The sequence below is a fragment of the Alligator sinensis genome, unplaced genomic scaffold (genome assembly GCF_000455745.1).
Source record: "Alligator sinensis unplaced genomic scaffold, ASM45574v1 scaffold241_1, whole genome shotgun sequence".
Lineage (NCBI taxonomy): Eukaryota > Metazoa > Chordata > Crocodylia > Alligatoridae > Alligator > Alligator sinensis.
Genome location: NW_005841894.1, coordinates 3,850,380 through 3,852,619, shown reverse-complemented (window position 1 = coordinate 3,852,619; position 2,240 = coordinate 3,850,380). Strand labels below are relative to the sequence as shown.

Sequence of the window (2,240 nt, the reverse complement as noted above, 5' to 3'; positions counted from 1 at the left end):
GTGGGGGGAGGAGGAGCAAGAACTTATCTGTTTGCATAGAAGCCTGCTGCAGCTGCATATTGCAGTGGTCCTCAACCTTTTTCACACTGGGACCCATTAGCATAACTATCAGCTTGCCATGACCCACTCCTCCCAGTCCCAGACAGACTGTCTGTCTGTCTGTCTGTCTGTCTGTCTGTCCCCCCCTTCTCCTCCAGCTGCTGCATCCAGCTCCCTCCCTCTCACTCCTGCTGCTTTAACTGCCCTGCTGCATTCTTGCCACTCTGCCCTGCTGTGTGCCAGCTCCATCAGCCTTGCAGTGTTTCCCTCAGATCTCCCCGCAACCCTTTAAAATCTTTTTGTGACCCACTTTTGGGTCGCGACCCATGGGTTGAATAATGCTAATGCATTGCATAGCTTCTGTATTGAATGGCACCTGCTACAGCATGCTTAAAAGGATCTCATGGCATGCCAGGGTGCTGTGGTACCTTGCTTGAGAATCTCTGGTCTAGACTGTAGGATGACAGTGGAGATACCTGTGGTTGCTCCTAGCTGGTGTGTATAACAGGGTCTAGCTGTGGCAATGTAGAGGTAATTTACACCAATACTTCAGCTAGGCATAAAGTCAGGAGTAAATAGTTTGTTAAAGACTTTGCTTCCTGAGGTTCAGTGTGAACAGTGGAGACATCTACTCACTTGCCTACCTGGAACTGGGGAGGTACCAGGGCTGTAGCTAAATATAGACAGGCACAGAAAGACAATGAAGTGAGAGCTACACTCTTTTTTTTTTTTTTTTTTTTTTTTTTTTTGTGGGGGGAGGGTTGGTTGAAGAGCGGCTAATATGTATGATATCTCATGAAGAGCTGTCATGGAGTCATAGACATTAGGGCTGGAAGGAACCTTGCGAGATTATTGGGTCCAGCCCTATGCCCAAGGGGCTGGAAGTCAGCTGGGGTCAGATCACCCCAGCAAGATAATCATCCAAGCGTTTCTTAAAGGTATCCAGAGTAGGTGCTTGCATCAGTTATGGGGGAGTCTATTCCAGACTCTGGACACTCAGACAATAAATAAGTTTTTCCTTATGTCCAGTCTAAATTGGTCTTCCAGCAGTTTGTGACCATTAGATCCTGTCTTCCTTTGGGATGCCCTGGTGAACAGATGTTCTCCCAGTTCCTGATGCACACCCCTTATGTACTTATAGGCTGCTGCCAAGTCACCCCTGAGCCTTCGCTTCTCCAGGCTGAAGAGTCCCATGTCTCTCAGGCCTGCTCTCTTGACCTCTAATCATGCATGTGGCTCTCCTCTAGACTCTCTCAAGCTCCTCCCTGTCCTTTCTAAAGTGTGGAGCCCAGTACTAGATGCAGTACTCCAGCTGCAGCCTCACCAAGGCTGAGTAAAGCAGGAGGATGACTTATTGGGTCTTCCTTGAGATGCATTGGTAGATGCAAGCCAGAGTTTTATTTGCTTTGCTGGCTGCAGCATCACATTGGTGACTCATATTGATCTTGTGGTAATACTTTCTTTGCTTGTATATTGTTTGGCTTTTTCCTTTTCTTGTAACATTAGGCATGTATATTCTGTTACATTCTGTGGCTTAAAGTGTTGTTTTGCTTTGAGAAGTGACTCTATAAAAACAGCAACGGAGGTGGTGTGGGGACTTTTGTGTTTTGTCTCATTGGTTTCCACTTACATGAGTTCAGTTTGCAAGTATAAAGGTAGTGTTTTCTGCCTGCCAAATTCCAAAGTCAGCCTGGGAATCTAAAAATCAAGCTGTTCTGTCTTGTGTGCATGTTATGCATAATTACTTAAGAACAAAAAATAGTAAAATTCTGTTGATGACATCTGACCCAACCCCATTTTATTCAGTGGGCTTGCACAATAAGTATAAACCTTAGTTCTAATAAGTAAGTCCTATAATATATGTGTATATATATGGCAGTGCACCACATTCAAATCATCCAAAACAACTCTCCCAGGTTTGTTTTCCTAAGGGGAAAAACTGACCTGTATAGAAGTTCAAACAGAGAAGCAAGGAGCCTGCGGTGCAGACACTGGGTTGCCCGGAGTCCCAAGAGCATGCAGCCTAAGAGCTTGCAGGCTTTTCTTTCTTTCTTTAGCATGGCCCCTGCGCAAGGATGACACGCAAATTCGTGAAGCGTTCCATATTTTTCTGGGACGGCCTCGAGGAGGGAGTGGAGGCCCGCCTGCAGCAGTGGCGCTGGCGCCTGCCCCGCCCTTTCCACCGGGGGCGCGGGCCCGGC

The 2,240-nt window shown here is 47.0% G+C and overlaps 1 pseudogene; it reads left to right on the top strand.

The window, feature by feature from the left end:
- The first annotated feature begins 1,961 nt into the window (after nucleotides 1–1,961).
- On the top strand, nucleotides 1,962–2,149 carry LOC112549322 (annotated as a pseudogene).
- Nucleotides 2,150–2,240: the final 91 nt, after the last annotated feature.